Source organism: Corvus hawaiiensis, chromosome Z (assembly GCF_020740725.1).
Source record: "Corvus hawaiiensis isolate bCorHaw1 chromosome Z, bCorHaw1.pri.cur, whole genome shotgun sequence".
Taxonomy (NCBI): domain Eukaryota; kingdom Metazoa; phylum Chordata; class Aves; order Passeriformes; family Corvidae; genus Corvus; species Corvus hawaiiensis.
In genome coordinates, this window is record NC_063255.1 from 13,402,174 (window position 1) to 13,420,210 (window position 18,037).

Sequence of the window (18,037 nt, forward strand, 5' to 3'; positions counted from 1 at the left end):
GCAGATGGTTTGGACCAAATCTGTATCAGGAACCATTCAAAAAATTTAACAGTATAGACAATCAGGTTCCAATGCCTGGGAAAGTTTCTAGATTTAAAGACAAGTATGTAGTCATTACATGTAGCACAAAGTAGTTTCAGACTATAAAAATTCAAAGTGACCTTGTTAGTATATGAGTAATATCTGTGGGCACTTTCTGGATGCTGTTGCTGTCTCTATTGAATTCTCCAATAATTTGATGTTCTGAGGAAATAATAATTTCATAGATTCCATTTTCTACCTTCAACATGAATCAAATTGACTACTTTTACTGATGCATTTAGAAAAAAAAAATACAGCACCTGATTTTCTTTGTGTATGCTTTTTACATTTCAGTGGGTGTGAATGAATTTACATACCCATGATGCTGTCATATATATTAACAAATGTATTGTGAAATGTTTTGATTTCATCATCATCTCAGTAGTTGAGCACCATGTCACAATTTCTGCTGATCTTGACTGAGAAACAAAGTTTTACCTCTCAGTTTGGCAGTACTTATTTTAAAAGGTTTGCACATTAAAAAAGTGAATGTTAAGCAGTCTTCTAACAAGTACCAGACAGGATTTAGTGAAGGATAGATACCTGTCAGCTTACAGGGAATATTCCTGTTAAATGCTTTAACCCTTGGACAATCCTTTTTTGCAGATCTGTAATGAAAATTACCTACTTTAAAAATAGTAACTTCTCCAGTCCACGAACTGCAGAATTCCATCATGGCATCAACAACCACTTCAAAACCATGAAAGTGTAACATATAAATGGATTTTATGAATTTTTTATTCATGAAGAGACAGCAGCAGACAAGAATGTAAACAATTATAATGGTGAGAGTCTAGTGAACACAGTTAAGCTAGAAAGGTAAAGAAAAAAACTTCTGGTGAGCAGCTAGTAGAATAATCTACTATCACTGGTGATACTGAACCATTTTGAGTTCTCAGATATATTTTGATGATAGGAATGCAGCAAAATAAAACCACCAAATTCCAAATTAGCAGACTTCAGCTCTGAAAATTATTATATAATATTTCACAGGAGGGGTGCCTAAGAAAAAATTAAAGTATGTATCACCTTTAATAAGGTACACTATTACAGTAACTACACACTCCTCTGATGTAAGAGATATACAGTGTATAAATCAACAGCCCAGACAAAGCAGAAGTTCTTGTGTGATCTCAAATATAAGAAGTAAGCACTAAGAAAGCAGAAGCTAGGTCAAATGGCAAATATTGAGTAGAAAAGAATTGTAAAAATCTCAAACCAATCCAGAATATTTGGAGCAATCGAAATAGAAGAAACCACTGATTAATTAGACAGGAGTTAGTGGCAGTGGATAGACAGTCACTGTATGTATATTGGTACATAAAATGAACCAGTGACAATTCTGTAGCCCCAAGAACGTGTGGTACCACACATTCAATATCCATATAATTAAATTCTCTCTCTTTTCTCCGAAACAGTATGGCCTTGTCCCAGTCTGTCTGTAAGGAACAGTAAGTGGTTCATGCTTCTTCCCAAACACTCCTGTGCACCCCCGGGAAGAGTGCTGTTTTGAACAGGGTAAAAGTGGACCAGAAGTGTGCTAACTGTTAAGTAGTATGGACAGATGAATGCTTGAGCCTGAGCTTGTGCCATGACTGTGTTTTGTTTACCACAGTAAATATTGCTGGCAAGTCCTGTTCACATTTTAGTTTTGAGTGTATTTGTTTTCCTTAGGGACATCCTTACATGCTTTGCTATCCTATCCCCGAAGGACCATTTTAATACAGCACATTTATCAGCATGGGTTTAGTCCCTGTTTAAATCCTTTGAATAGGAATAAATCTTCCCCCACTTAACAACATCAAATCTTGGTTTTCTTATAAATCAAGCTTTCCCAAGCTCAAGACACTACATGAGAAGTGACTAAAGTGGGACAATTTTGAAAATATAGAATGTGTCTCTAGTACAGTAAGAGCAGTAAGAGAAACAACAACAGAATTTTTGTTCTCTAGCAAGTGAAAAGGCCAAAGATGCGAATTATCTTTAATGAAAGAAGTCAATTTCTATGAGTTGCTGGATGCTGTTAATACCAAGCTGAAGAGCTAATGGTACTTTTAAATTCTGAAGGAGAGAAGTAAAACAACATAATCAACTACTTGACTATAAACATTACAAAGGGCACCAAGGAGATGAGTAATGTGACTGCATTGTCATAAACAAATTATGTCATCCCAGCTTTATTTCTTTCTCTAAGAGGACAGCAGGCCTTTGAGATAGAGACCATTAACTATTAAATACCTTTATTTAATAAAGCCTGTAGGGAATAGGTTGTATCCTTTTATGCTGTATGGCATGCCATTTTCATAGACCACCAGGGAAATTCGATCAGGATTAATTTATATTAGAGTAAAACAAAAACTAGTAGGAAAATCAGACCAGAGGTAGTTACCAATAGTTCAGCATCAAAAGTTTGTAACAACTGGAGTTCTATATGCATCTGTCCTCTATCCAGTACTATTCAGGATTTTTATTAACATCCTTAAACATTGACTTGAAATTAAAGAAATTAAAGAAAACTGGTGTGGTGGAGCTGCAAAGGTAGATAATACAGAATATATTTCAAAAATTGAAATTATGCTAGGAAAAAAAAGAGATGATATAAGAAGAAAGGGTGGAGACTTTCAAATTTATGTAGGAAAAAATAGCCACACGATAATAAGATGAGATACAACTAAATACCAATTCTGCAAAAGTAAAAGGGTCTCTAGACTACAGCAGCTCACAAGATGAGAGTGTTAAGCCTGTTGAATGCAGTTTGGTGTTTATCCCTTCAAGTATCTGGATATGAAATTCATTTCCACCTTGAAACCCTACTTCGTTTGCAAAAGAAAGACTTTGTGTTTTGCCGTATGTTTCAGTTATTCTTTGCAGATAAGCATATTTTATCAGAGTTAGACATATGGCTACTTCCTGGTTTACTAGAGAAAAACTACCTCTATTTGTGAGAAGGACAAATATCATGTCACATATTAGGACGAGTATACTTCTTGAGATGGGTATTTTTCCTTCAGCATTTACTCTTCAGCAATGCTAATGTCTAAATTGAAGTACTTAATCCATTTTTTGGAGTGTTTCGCTTGAAGAACAGATAGAATAATTTTGGAGAAACTGCGAAAAAGCAACAAGCTTTGCCAGAAATTCAGAGATATCTATGACAAGGGAAAAACTTGAAATGTTTGATCTTGAGAATATAAGAGAGGAGGATGAGAGTGGAGGCATATGGTAACAATTGTCGCATATTTTAAAACTGTTGCATAAAGGAGCAGGTTGATCTGTTCCCTACCTCTGGTGCATAGAATAATAGGTCCAGTTCACAGAACAGGCTATTTCTTTTATGGTAAAGTATTTAAAACCATCCGGCTTTTGCTGCATTACACAGTTAAACCCTCTGGGTTTACCACAATGGAGACTTCCTGTGATTCCTACCTTCCTTGTGCTATAGCATTTAGATAATTTCTCTTTAGCACCTGTGCCATGGTGTCTTAATTTGAATTTATCTTCCTTTCATCTGTGATTGCCACCTCTGTCTCACAGCTTTCTGTTTCAGTGAGTTTCAGGGCAAGAGAATCTTCTATCACAAGCTGCTGGAAGTGCTCAATAAGATGGATTTTGAATAAACAGAATTTATTAGTTCTTGTATGCTGAGGCAGCCTTCCTTTCTGTCTCTTCAGAAAGTGTATTTATGTCTGTTGGTACACTCCAAACTAATGTGCTCCTGCTTCACTGCTCTTTGTGCGTAAAATTCTTGTTTCCTAAGAATGTTTCTTCAACTTACCATTCAAATGATTTCCTCCAAATGTAACTAACTGATGGTTGCATTGTTTCCATGCCAGACTCCATGGTTTCTTCATGATCTGGTTTGAACCATCAGGCCCCTGCAGTAGCCAACTCTCAGATCTCTATGGTCTCTCTGGTATCCAGCCCAGACTTCGGAACAGTCCAGTACCTGATTCCCCAGATTTTTATCATAAAACAAAACTTCAGAAAAATTCCCATCAACTATATGAAATGTCTTGACTTGAAGCAGAAAATTAGGGAAATTTGAATTGAAGTAAAATGCAGCAAGAAGTGCTGTTGTCCACAGAAGTGCAGAGAGTTACACTTGCAATATTCTGAACATTTTGGTTACCTTAGACTATAAAAGAATACAAGTATCATGTGCCTTTATTTTTCATGTTTTCTATTATCTCTTTGAATTTCAGTACTCTGTAGCTTTGGTTTATTTCAAATTTTAATTTTCTCTGTGTTTACTCAGTATTCGGTTGTTTCAGTTAAAATTCTGTCCGGGGCATGATTGATGTTTTTTTGTTCAACAATGACTGTATTGCTGTGCAAAAGTTGCAAACTACTAAATACTGATTGAAGCAAAAAGGTAGATATTGCATCACTTTTACTAAACTTGTGAATTGCAAGATTTGCTTTTAAGCAGACAAGGATTATGCAAGGAAACAAAGATACACAAAAGTAAATACATGCAAGGATCACTTATTAAAATAGAGCCCAAATATCAGGAATTTGCTGTAGGCATTGGTAGTACCACCAGTGTGCAAGTACCACCATCATTTGATGAAATTCATCCCCTTGTGACGCTCAAACACACAGTTGCACAAAAACAAGCTGAGCTTCACAGACCTCACACAATATGCTGGGAAAGTCCAGCAAGGCAGAATTACAGCCCAGTACTACCAGCATAAGAATGAGAGCTCCCACCAATTTTTGTCCATGCAGAAAGCTGAAGGATGAGACAGGCTATTAGTTTGTTTTCACATTCAGACAGAAGTACTCTTTAATAACTGCAGCTTAAGAAATTTGGCAGTCTCCTAAAGGAACAAGATGAAGGCACCCACGCAAATTACTCTTGAGCAAAAGAAAGAGAGGCAGTTCAATGAAATACCAAATTGGCTAAATTGTGAGTTCTTCAGTGAAATGAAGAACCTGACAAGTGACCTGAGAGTCACATAAAAGACAGAAAATAGGTGAAAGGCTAAATAGAAAATTAAGAGCATATGCATATACCTCCAACATAACAAGGTGCAGAATGATATACAGATAGGTTTTATTTTCTCTGACCCATTTTCTGAGAAGACAATTATCTACCAAAGTATTTCTATTAATGTAAATCCTCCTTGTAAAAGTTGGTGTTTTTTTCTTGAAAATTGCATTAGAATTACAAAATAATTCTCAGCAAGTACATTTCAAAGAAAGTAAAAATGTGAGCCTGACATCCTGAGAGGGAAAATTAATCAAAGGGTGGGGTTTAAAAGTATTTTTTGGTTAGTATGTTCTGATGTGTTTCACAAATGTTTTTCTTGTAATAAAAATTAATTATTATTAAACAAGTGTTCTACATGGACACCTCTAAATCATTCTAAACTATTTACTGAAAGCCAGTATATTAAATAGTCACTTTCGACAATATGCAGAAAATGAGAAAACCATGAGGAGAATTTATGGGATTATGCCTTGGAACTGAACAGTGATTTAAAAGAACGTGAGAATATCAGCTTCACACTGTGCCTAATTGTGTAAAATTGAAAACTTTATTACACAGATTGGCTTTTTGCTTTAAGAAGCAAGATTAAAACTCAGCATTCTCAAAAAGCTTGGTAGATGCTAATTTCCTCCCACAAGGTGACTTGTCCTTAGATCATCCATTTCAGAAGCATTTCCTGTCTCTTGTACATATGGGTAAGAGAAGGCAGCCGATTTCGTACATCAATAACTTCAATACTTTCACTTAATCATCCCCTGCTAATGAAGTGGAGTGCATATGTCAAATGCTGTGCATCAAATTGTAAAGGGTGCTGGGAACAGAATGCATTGCAGTCTTTCAAAACTACTGTAAGACTATGAACATAAAGCTGTGGTTTTTAACAAAGGAACAAACCTATCACAAAACCACCTTTGTGTCTTTGCCTCTGATTAGTGATCAGTGCATATCAGCAAATTAATAATAACAGAGTTTTGCTAAGAAGCCAGTATTTTAATTTTCCTTAACTAAAGTACCTTCTGCAGCAGATAAGCTCTTTACAAGGGATCTCACTTAGTTTTTTAAGAAAGCTTCTGATCTCACAATAATAAAAGATGATGTAGAGCTGGAAAAAACAACGTCATCTACTATAAACAGGTACTGAGGAGTGGAATTTGAGATGCCAAAATGTATTTGAAAGTGAGTGTTTCCCTACGTAATTACAATTTGTTTTCCTCTGCCATTTTGACGTACACAGAATGAAAATCTCTTCTCTTGTTTGTGCAACAGGCTTACTGAAATGGAGATCAGGCTATTAGACTGTTAGCTTTACTATGCTGAAGGGAGTAGCTATAAAAAAGGTTTTAAGAAGCAAGAGTTGTTCTCAAGACAAGAATCATTACTAAAAAATAATCGTATTTTGTAACAATAAACTACAATTGTAGAAATCTGAAGTTTGTGCATAATGATAAAACACTGCTTTAAATTTTACCATCTGTTAAGCACCTAAATCCTGTCTAAGTCATGTGAGTTGGTCATATACTGCCACTTACTGTGTCTGAGCACCTGGGAATTATTTTTCTAGATCCTCATGCCCATTCGTGGAATGCTGTCAGCTGGACTCTAAACTAGGGCATCAGCTCCTGTAGCTCATCCAAATCCCAGCAAGGAGTGTGGCTGTCTGCTTTTCATCATCCTCATGTGTCAGTGCCTACCTTCTGCGCTGGACATTCTCCCAGCACACAGCTGTGCACACCCAAACATGTTCAGGAGTGTTTGTTCTGCAGAGCCAGACTCTTCTAAAAAGAGAACAACGAGAGCACACTGTGGTCATAAGTTACAACAAGGGAAATTTGGGTTGAAATAAGGAAAATTATTCAACAGACAGTGATTAAACTCTGAATTGGTTTAGCTAAAGGGGCCATTGAAATCTCCATCTTCAAAATCCTCAAAGGCACCACTCCCCACTGGATTATGAGGAATAGGAACTTGTCCTGAACATTCTTTTCCTAAGGTCAGAAGTTTGATTTCAGGTTTTATTTATTAGAGAAGCAGTACCTCAAATGGATTCTTAAATTAAGCAGAGCATGTTTGGCCTCAGGGAAATGTAGTAATCATTTAATTTGAAGAAACTGCTTTTTCTGCCCTTACAGTTTATTTTCTGTGCACTACGTTTTCTTTAATTTTGTGATGGTAGTTCATTACCCTTTGCTAGGAATATCTCCGTGAGAAACAGCGTGAACAGACAAAATTAGCATTATTTTTTCTATTTGTTTCTAATTGAGGATGATTCATAAATAGTCTTATAAGTGTTTGTATTTTTAATGATTATGCCCAGATTTTTTTAAAGTCTTTATAGAGGTTTTTTTCAAATATGTAGTTCTATTGAAAAGGCCATTTATGTTATGCAGAAAGAGCAAGGCATGTACATTCAATAAAAATTCTTATTTTAGTTTAAAGAAAACAAAAATAAATAAATGAAATAAATAAATGAAATAAATAAAAAACAGCTGCTGTCCTTGCAGATAGGCAGACTTACTGGGCTATTAAAGATCAAGTACCAAGAAAACAAGCATAAGTTCTGCTTGTCAGAATTCTTAGAGTGTGCATTATACTATTAATTTGCATATGTTTTATTTTCAATTTTGCCTTCCATGGAAGTACTTCTGATTAGTGTGCTGTGTGCTGTATCTCACAGATGACCTGAGGAAATTATGTGAAGTTTCTGTTTTTCCAGTCCCCAGAATTTCTCTCTTCAGGTGGTATCATTGTGAAGTTCCACGTGTTGGTTCCTTCTTTTCAGTCTGTGGCTTGTAAGAAAGTGTCGCAAACATTTCCGTTGCTAGCTTTCTACTGTGTGGCTGCCTTTTTTCTCTTTGCAGAACTTAGTTCTTTGTGTTAGTGTACAGATAAAAAAGCTTCAAGTCAAAGTAGGGATACCCCACTGCTAAAACACTCTTCTGGTTTTGAAAGATGATAATAGAACAGCGTCAGTTAGAAGCATGGCTTATTCATTGTAACTATTTGTTTCTTGTTAACAAACTATCACATGCAGAACTGGATTGCGTCCTAGAAAGAAAAGTTGTTTTCTCTTGCACTTTTGCCCATGACTCACAGTGCAAAGGAAAAAAAAACAAATCTGAAACACAACAGGGAAAAGGAGAGCTAAGTAAAGATTAATTATTAGTAATTATGTCAGTATTAAACTGATAGTCTAGAATGCTTTTAATGTACTAATGGTCTTTATGTGGTTTCATCCAACTAAAAGATATCATTCTGATTAAAAGGTGAATCAGTGCCCCCAGATGATTCTGAGTAGCAATTAAATTATCTTGGTAGAAAATAATTAAGTGGAAAATTGCATAGTCTTGATGGGAGGGAACTATTTCAAAATTTCCTGTTTAGCACCCAACTGGTTTTTTTCTCTAGTTTCTGAAAGATCAGGTAGTTAATGATGGCAAAGACAGCTTCCTTCAGGTTATCTCCATGGATTAGGCTTAAGAACGTTCATGTTGGAGGAAAAGATGCCTCATACCTCCTGTTGTTGTAATTTCTTGATTTAAACTGTGTTAAATAAATACTATTAGAAAAGCAGTCATGCTGGGTCATATGAAAGGTCCATCACTGTCTCTTCTCCAGCTGTGGCCAGTAAGAGTTACTTGAGGGAGTATGGCAAAACTTTACAGCTTTCTGGTTAATCTAAAGAATACTAAATAAGTGATGAAATACAGCTCATCTAAAACATTTTTCTACACAGTGATTATTCAAATGTTAAGTAAGAGAGCATGTAGTGGGTTGATCCTGGCTGCATGCCAGGTGCCCTCCAAAGCTGCTCTGTCAACTCCCCTCTTCAGCTTGACAAGGAGGAGATAATATGATGAAAAGCTCATGGTCGAGATAAGGACAGGGGCAGATCACTCAGTGATTATTATCATGGGCAAAACAGACTCAACTTGTGGAAAATTAGTTTATTACCAATCAAATGAGAGAAGAATAAAGAGAAATAAAAGGAAATCTTAAAATGCTTTCCCCCAACAACTCTCATCTATCCAGGCTCCACTTCACTCCTAATTTCTCTTCTTCTTACCCCCAGCAGATCAGGGGCATGGAGAATGGGGGTTCTGGTGAGTTCATCACACGTTGTCTCTTCTGCTCCTTCCTCCTCACAGGAAGGACTCCTCACACTCTTCCCCTGCTCCAGTGTGAGGTCTCTCCCACGGGAGACAGTCCTCCACAAACCTCTCCAATATGAATCCCCTCCATGGGCTGCAGTTCTCCATGAACTGCTCCAGGTGGTTCCCTTCCATGGGGTACAGTCAGAAAGGCTGCTCCAACACAGGTCCCTTGTGGGCTCACAAGTCCTGCCAGCAAACCTGCTCCAGTGTGGGCTCCTCTCTCCATGGGCCACAGGTCCTGCCAGGAGCCTGCTCCAGCACAGGCTTCCCATGGGGTCACAGCCTCCTTCGTGCATCCCCCTGCTCCAGTGTGGGGTCCTTCCCAGGCTGCAGGTGGATCTCTGCTCCCCTGTGGACCTCCAAGGGCTTCAGGAGCACAGCTGCCTCACCATGGGCTGCACCAGGGGCTGCAGGGCAATCTCTGCTCCTGAACCTGGAGCAGCTCCTGCCCTTCCTCCTTCACTGACCTTGTGTCTGTAGAGCTGTTCTTCCCACACTCTCACTCCTCTCTTCAGCAGAGAAATTGCTTGTCAGTAATTTTTCCACCTTCTTAAATACGTTATCCCAGAGGCACTGCCACTGGCACTGTCACGGGTGGGCTCAGCCGTGGCCGGCATCAGATCCATCTTGGATCTGTCTGGGGCTGTCTCTGTTGGACATGGGGAAAGGTCCTGGCAACTGCTCACAGATGCCACCCCTGTAGCCCCCACCAGCAAACCTTTGCCGTGCAAAGGCGTACAACAGTATGATTCTTAAGGACCTTATAACGTGATTTTGAATAGCAATATATTTTTTGGAAGAGAGTATTAATTTCTCTTTCATAATGGTAATAATACACTTACTGGAAAAAATTCTTAAGGAAGAGTTTTCTTCTAATATAGATACATCTCATAACTGAGTAGCCAGCCATTCTACTCTTAATTTGTTTATGCTTATGATTAAACATCACTCAGAGGCACCGCCATCAGTGGCCATCAGTAGAATGGCATGCCATGTACATTAGGCCAGGTTCGTATCTGAATGGAGTCAAAAGGAGTATTATCATCATTGTATAATTCTGCTTCCTACATATTGCATACTTTATTGATTTAATATGTCCTCATCTACTACAATTTCTGATTGATTTAAGGAGCAAAAAACTCAATGGAGTTCTAATATTTTTGCATTCAAAGAGGATAAAATGTAAGAATATATGGCAGTGTATAAAATATACTTTTGCAGCTAATGCTCATAAGGCAATCGTGTAAGTTAGCAACTTGGTATCATTTGTGTTTAGTGTCTTTTAAAAAGCTGTATCTGCCCTACAAAAATGGATGAGACCATTTCCTAGAATATATTAAGAGATGAATCAGTTTGAAATATAAATAACTAGGAGACAAGTCCTCTGAAAGCCTGTTTTTGTAACCACCTCTTTTACTATTTGTCTTTTTGGACAATATGAGATTCTGTGGGACATAACTGTGCTAATTAGATGTAGGTTTTTGTGGAAATGCGTCCTGGTTTAGAAATGCAAATAGGCTTTCTGTAACAGTACAAATATCCAGTAAGAAATGGCTTGTTGTATGATAGTGTAACTTCACTTACAGATCAGAGAAAGGAATACATTTAAACTGAAAATGTTGGCTGGTTTCTCATTTAACTACCAATACAGAGAGACCTTGTTATTGGATAAATACTACTCTGTGTTCATAGCATAACTGTTTATCAGTTACATCTCAGGTTGTTAACCCAGTATTTGTATATATATATATCTCACATCAACCAAGCTGTTGTGATACAGAAATTGTTTTGGTTATAATTTAAGCAAAAATTTCAGTCAGGATGAAAGTTACAGTTATTTAATGAATGTTCTTACAAGAAGAAAATGTATTTCTAGAAAATAAATAGGGTTCATGGTTTTTCTCCTCCTCTGTGTGATTAAATTGGTCAGTGAGAACTTTTGGCACAGACACATAAGAAATAATGAATTTAAATACAAGTAGAGGATGCAGCCTGCATTTCTTCCACTATGTTCCAATTTTGTTTTGATAATAACCATAATTAAACTATGTGCCAGCTGCGAGAGAATGAGACACTCAGTGAAGGCGTCCATGAAAGCTATGGGTTTGTTACAAATCCACAATTAAAGGAAATAGGAACATTTCATTAATTTCTTTAGGAAGTAGTCAAGTGATCAAGCATGGTTTAATAAAGTAGAAAGTTGTCACATTCTACAGTAATCCCAGCCTAGATAAGAGTTATCTGTATTAACATATAAACTCAACTGAATGCGCCAGCCTTGTACACAAGAATTTACAGACATTTATAGGGCAAGGGATACAAGGCTGAATTAGCAAATGTTAATTTCGTATACAGTCTATACCAAAAAAAAATTTTCGAACTATTTTGTATGTATATTGGAAATCATAAGACAAGGATGATTCCTGAAGAGCAGCTCTCAGTGATGGCAGCTATATTCCTTATAGTTATGTAAATTCCAGAGATGTGCTTAACATTACTTTTTATTTCAAAACAAAAGTAAACAGATAGAGATAACTTCTGTAAAACTAGAAGACTTGGTTAATTCATTTGTTCATTAATTCATTCAGGTCTTATAAAATTTTCAGTTTTCTTCAGCACAGTTAGAGGTAGCTTTGAATATCCCTCACCTACTAGGAGACCCATTTTCTCCATTATACCAACACAGATCACAAGTTGCACTGGCTACAGGCTTCAGCAAGTGTGGTAGTAGATGGAATATTTTTCACTAGTTGATGGACAACTTTTACACAAGATGTGTTCTCACTCCTGGCAGAAATCCTGCATGCCACGGTTGCATGGCAGGCTCACCCAGAGAGTGCCAGGTCCTTCAGGACCAAGCAGTCTCCCTTCCTTTGCTTCTGTCAGCCTCCGCATTGCCACCCTCAGTCACACACTCTGATCTTGAAGCTTGCCATGGCTGCCTGCCTCCTGGAGCCATGCCTGCTTGCCAGTGTGGTCCATGCAGACGGAGGTCACACTGACTGAGATATTTCTGGGGGCATCTGCTGCATGTTAGTGTAAAGATCACCAGCCTGATGGTGATCTTTTACCCGAGGGTAAAAGGACTGGGGATTTCTGCAGCAAATGGCAGTCTCGCACATCCAAAGAAAAGGAGTGCAAGAATAAAGTACCGTAAGTGGAGACTGCTGTGGAGGGCTGGGGAAGGGTTACAGTGTCACACAGCCCTGGCTGCTACAGTGGTTGTGTTTGTCTGTAAGAGGCACAAAGGATATGTGGAGAAGAGTCATAAACATAATGACTGGAAATGTGGTACATGTTAAGAACAGAATTTGGAAATAAACCGCATCAGTGAATTGTGACTATGACCAAAACTACAGGAACAAGGAAGGAGTATATTTCTGATAACACGGAATACATGCAGAGTGTCCTGGACTTGCTGGCCCACGAGCACATATGGGTGAGCAAGAACTTTACAGGTGCCAGCCATTGTTAGGCCTTTCTCAGACAGCATTAGCTACAACTGTGTCGAAAGGATGATCGCCACGTTCTAAGGACATCCTGGTCCTGCAGGTCCTTGCTGTACTTCTTGGGTGAACTTTCTGTGTGATGAAAGGGGCAGGACTTTAGAGGCACACTGCTCATGTGAGGGGAATTGAGCAGCCATGGCACCTGCCATGTGTTCTCTTATGTAACAAATGTCCTGAAAGTAAATTTTGTCTTTCTCTAAGGACACATCAGATGTTTTGGTGGCTGCTTCTTCAGAGGAGGTCATTGTAGAGAAAACAGACAGCAGCAGAAAAAATACTGTTCTCTCTGTAGTTCCATAGCTTCTTATTTTGTTTCTTAGAGTATTTCTACATTTTAAAATAGAGAGTTGCCCTGTTTTCCTGTTTGATTTCCTCTCCTGCCTTTTATTTTTTTTTCTTCTTGAATTAGTGGGAGGGTGAGGAATGGCAGGGGCAAACTGCCACAACTTCTCAACAGTGACTCTCCAAGGAAGGCTGGGCATTTTTGATAGATAAGGGCTGTGGGAGAGATAAAATCAGACTGCAGTCTTCTCTCTGTACTCCTCTGAAGTACATGCCCCTCACTACCTGCATGCTCCTTTTTGCTCTTTTCCCAACTGTAAAGTCCTTTCCTTATTGATTCCTTTGACTGGATCTTCCAGCTTTTATCTTCTTTCCTGCCTTTCTCCCAGTCCTACGTGCTTCCTTTTCTGCCTAGATGTCAGAAGTCTGATGGAGCTCCTATGCAGAGTAACTTCAGATTAGTTCAGTTGTATTGATACGAGTGTCGTTATATTCAAAATAAAGTTAGGCCCTTGCACTTTAATTTACTAAATCTTGCTTTCCATAAATGATCTGTTGGTGTTAAGGACTGTTTTTTAGAATGTAGTAGGTTATTTTAACAGATTCCAAGCCTACAAACTCTTCTCAATGAATCATTCTCTAGAAATGAAATTATTATGCTTCTAGATCAGCCACAGAGGAATCTTTCTCTCTTGATGATAGGGCAGGTTAAAATCCTGACCTAAACCGGATTTCTGAAGTTGATACACCAGTTACATGAGATGGGATGAGTCAAGCTGATAATCTCCTCAGAGACTGGCTGAGATCTATTCCAGAAGTAGCTGTGCTTTTTTATACCCTACTGAAAATCTGCTTCAATTTTTCATACTTTAGTGGTCAGTATCCTTGTAGTTTACTGTCTGGTTTTATGTGTGTTCTGTTTCTACCTGTTGTTTTTGCTCCAGAATTGTTCGTTAGCCTAACTGCTCTTCACTTGTCCAGTGTTTACTCTCTTTCGTATTTATAGACATAGATTACCTTTATAGGGACACGTAAGTGCCTGTTCCATTTTCTGCCTCAACCTTTACTTTGCCACACTAACCCAGCCAAGTTCTATCAATCATCTTTTAATAGATAGGCTTTAGAGCCTTTACATCATCCTGGTGACCTTTCTTTTCTTCTGTCCTAATTTGAAAGAATCTTTCTTGAATGTAGGTGAGCTGTCTTCTGTGCATAAGAGATTTTACTACTACCTTAAAATATTCTCCTTAATCCAGTGCTCCTAGGATCAGTTGCCTTTTCTTGGCAGTATTCCACCAGAGGCTGAGTGTGCTTGTATTGACTTGCCTGACTGGCTTAAATCTTGCTAGTAGTGTAGCCACAGGCACACAGTGTTCATTAAAAGCTGAAAAAGCTAATTCAAAATAATGGGGAAATATTTAAGAGCTATCTCACAGACCTCTCCCTGCTGCCACAGTTACTAGGGCTGCATTACGTCAGCTGGCTATAAACTGGATAGTGCAGGTATAAATGTCTAAAGTTATCATTTTTACAGATCCCAGTGATAGTTCTTCACTATTACCCCTCATCTTTCACTGCTGATCCGTTAGTGATTTAGTTTTTGTTCTCTTTTCCCAATCATCCAGACTCTGGGGCTATAAAGCCTGTTTTGATTAGGGCCAAAACTGTACATGCAGACCTTAACAATACATACTTCTCTTACAGAAATTAACATAGTGATGGTGTGAACAGTACTGCTTGGTTCACCTTCATTTTGGAAGTTTCCTTCCTAGGCAAATCTTAGCTTTCTCATCCCTTCTTCCATGTTTTGATCTCCTTGTGTTTAGCAGAGTCAAGCAGATACAGAAATAAGAGAACTGGGCACAGCCTGCTACAAGGCTGGTTAAATACATACTGGGTTCTATCTTGTGTTCCTTTTCTTATTTTTGAGGTGATAGCATCTGTTCAAGCACACATTCCATATTTATCAGGAGCAATTTTATCCCTTTCAACACAGAGAGTCACTGGTAGAATTTGTTCAGAGATGGCTGAATGCTATGGGCATGTGCTGAATCTTCTCTGCCAGCTATACATTCTGTTCCCCTGCATGCTGTCCCTAGCATTTGTTTGATCTCAGAGTGAGCCTGTTCAGAAATTTACAAATAATAATAAAAAAAAAGAGAATTGTCTTCCAGTACCAGCTGAGCTCCCTAACCTGTCTTAACACGGAGTCAAATGGGTAACACAGCACACATGGTGGGAGCAATGCAGGCAGAGGTGCAGTCTGACACTGATCCTCTGAACAGCAGCTGGTACTTAGCACAGCCAAACCACACTGAAGGAGCACACCTGAAGTTTTGTGATTTCTGTGTGGATAGATCACAAGGCACATACTCCTTACCTGAAAGTGTTTTTCAAGAAACACAAATGTTTGACGCTGTTCCTATGATTACTGTTTTGAATAGTCTGTGGACTGTCCATTTCGTCACAAGATGTGAGCAATGCTGACCTGGATTGGAGAGACTTGTCTCTAGTAACAACTTAGCATCTGCATGCCTGAAATCTCGTTTTGTTATGAAAAAGAGCCTTCTTGCTCAGTCTATTTCATTAAAAGAATCTTCACTATACATGCATACATTTAATTTTATATTCAGTTCACTGGCTTGAATACAGAGAAGATAAAAATGTGATTCAGTTGAAAACATTAATAAGAATATGTAAAAATGTTTTTACTTAAGTAGAGATAGATGACTAGTGAATAGTTATGTTAGTAAAATTCACAGCCTCATTGCATAATGTGAAACTCTCTTCAAGTCACAGGAAATACCTCTCAAAATTACCAAAAAAACCCCCTTTTTTCTTTCCTTCTGTTTAATCAGCTTTTTGATGTAAAGCCAGCACCTTTCACTCCATTGTAAATGGTTTTTCTGTTTTTCTAGAATATAAAACATGGGCTACTGGTACACAAAAACTATTATGGGTGCAGTTTATGTTGAAGGGGTATTAGATTTCCCTTGGAAAAAAAAAATAATGGGCAATAAGCATTCAAAAGGAGCCACAACAACCTGTAGAGTATGTAGCTGATGCTTCCAATTATTCTTTTTCTGCTGCAGCATTCCTACACTCCAGAGCACACCTCTCACCTTTATAGCCATCACAATCCAAACATTGCTTGCACTGAAGAGAATCACTGTTTTGCCTGAAGCAAGGAACATAAGTGTTGCAAAACTGACTCCTCCTCTAATGGGGTGAGCATGTACAAGTACACAGAGTTGTATTTCTCCCAGAGCTGCCAGGCTGAATATTTTGCAGTCAGAGCTCTAAAGCTTACAGGCTTTTTCTTTGTTTATCTTTCTTTTGGGTCTTTCCCCTTCTTTCTTTCTGGATTTTTTCCTTTTTTAAATATATGAGAAACTCCTTGAAACGCTGGATTTTCAAGTCCTTTTTCAGGAAGCATTCATAAGCTGGCATGGGTCAACATACATTTCATTACCAGGCAAAAGTAAGTACTGCAGTAAAATCTGTTCCTACTGTATGTGTACCTTACTATAAAGGGTTTGGTGTTGTATGAAGGACAAAGTAGACTGTAGTTCTGTTAGCAGAAATTAAAAACTTACAGAAATAGGTAAAACCAGGTCAGCTTAATATGGTATGCTAAATATCATGTGGCTCACAGTCAGAGAAAGAAAGAAAGCATTTTTACTTGTAAGTCAGTGATCTTTTGAAATACTGAAATAAGCTGTGGACACAGGGATGCCACTCCTTCTGTATGTTTTTTTGTAAGTGACAGTTGGCCTGTGTTTATTATTTTGAAGCAGTTTTAAGCCACTTGGTAGTACTAATCTCATTATAATACTGCTTTATATCATTTGCGTTCACTAAATATACGTTATTTTTGTTTTTCATTAATGTAAATATCCTCCTGGAACTCTCATAACTGCCATCATATTTTCCACTATCTCATGTTCCCTAGCTATTATTTTTTTCAACTTGTGTTACCTTCTCCTGTGTCTGCACATACATTCACTAGTTATCAGATTCTGTTTTGTGTTATTATCTTCAGAATGTGTTGTAGTGGCATGGATTGGGAGTGAAAGGCTGAAGGGAAATGGATCTCAAAAAGAAGAGAGAGAAAGGCTGGTAAAAGATGTAGCAAGGAATAAAGAAAACAATGTGCTTTGATCCAAAAAGCATTTTTTAGCCAATTTTTCATGCATTTTATTGAAACACTGTACCATCGACATCTGTAATATTTTCACTGTTCCAGCAGTCACCTGGGAATTCATTAGTACCTTGGGAATGAATACAGTTTCCCTTGCTATGAGTTCCCTCTAGAGAGCGCAGCAGCCTGCGAGACAGTTGTGCGGATTCTGTGTCTGTGTTCCCGGCGTAAGACTTCAGCTGCGGAAATGCTGTGCTGCAGCTCAGTCTTTTCCTCTTTTGAGAGTTGGCTTGCTTTTGTTGAGCTGCACTACGCGCTCCCACAAGGCAGGCAGATGGATTGCCCAGGCAGTGAGCAAGTTTAGCAACAAGTAATGCTCGAACGCCTGTGTACGAAAAGCAGCCATTTACCATACGCACATTTCGCAGCTCCAGGCACCCACAGCGAGTCTGCAGCGTGAATGCACGTCAGGCTCCTGTGACAAAGTGCAGCCTAGTCAAAGTCCTGCACAAGGACTAACCTAAATCCCTACTGTGGCTTGGAGCACGCAGACCATGGAGGGAAACAAAATCTGGAGAAATACAGTTATCATAAAGCGAACAAGGAGCAAAAAACTGGTGGGTAATCCTAGCATTTTTGTTGTTGTTGTTGTTAAAATTGACCTGGAAATCTGCCAGACTAAATTTTTATGTCTAAGATGTGGTGCTTTGAAATGGCAGGTTTTCCAGTGACTAAACTGAGTAGGATAGTTCAGTCTCAGAATTTTCCTCTTTATTTTTCAGAAGGGCTTTAAAGTTTTTAAGCTATTTCCATTGTTCTATCATTTTTTATTGCTCAGCAAAATATACTCTTTTAATGTGTCAAGTGTTCACGGCTCCAG

At 38.2% G+C, this 18,037-nt stretch overlaps 1 protein-coding gene across 4 annotated transcripts in view; it reads left to right on the plus strand.

The window, feature by feature from the left end:
- The window catches only part of PRLR (prolactin receptor), a 154,977-nt gene that overhangs the window by 49,895 nt on the left and 87,045 nt on the right, over positions 1-18,037 (plus strand). For 2 of the 4 annotated variants that reach the window (XM_048291011.1, XM_048291009.1), the window contains exon 1: positions 15,755-16,497. The exons of the other annotated variants lie outside the window; for them this stretch is intronic. The gene's annotated coding sequence lies outside the window, so the exon portion shown is untranslated. Of the gene's footprint in view, positions 1-15,754; positions 16,498-18,037 lie in introns of those variants that run through there. 4 annotated transcript variants of the gene reach the window in all.